Genomic DNA, 529 nt, shown 5'->3' on the forward strand with positions numbered 1-529 from the left:
CATATGCCACTTCCTGAAATGGATGAAGATCAACCAGTTCCTTTTGGTACAGTGATTCTGTGTATTCCTGCCATGTTCTCTTGATGTTTCCTGCACCATTCAATATTTTTCCCATAGTATCTCTCAATTTTGCAACTCGAGGCTTAAATTTTTTCTTCAATTCTTTCAGCTTGAGAAATGCTGTGTGCGTTCTTCCCTTTTGGTTTTCTACTCCAGATCTTTGCATATTTCATTATAGCAATTGGTTTTGTCTGCTCGAGCTGCTCTTTGAAAACTTCTGTTCAGGTCTTTTATCTTGTCATTTCTTCCATTGGCTTTAGCTTCTCTCCACTCCAGGTCAAGTTTCAGAGTCCCTTCTGTCATCCATTTTGGTCTTCTCTTCCTTTCTTGTCTTTTTAGTGATCTCTTGCTTTCTTCATGGATAACGTTCTTGATGTTGTTGTTGTTTGCCGTTGAGTTGGCCCTGACTCATAGTGACCCCTCCTTGGGTTTCCGAGGCAGTATCACTACGGAAGTAGGATTGCCCAAC

This window comes from Orycteropus afer, unplaced genomic scaffold, assembly GCF_000298275.1.
Source record: "Orycteropus afer afer isolate SDZICR_OR568_19922 unplaced genomic scaffold, OryAfe1.0 scaffold00242, whole genome shotgun sequence".
Taxonomy (NCBI): Eukaryota; Metazoa; Chordata; class Mammalia; order Tubulidentata; family Orycteropodidae; genus Orycteropus; species Orycteropus afer.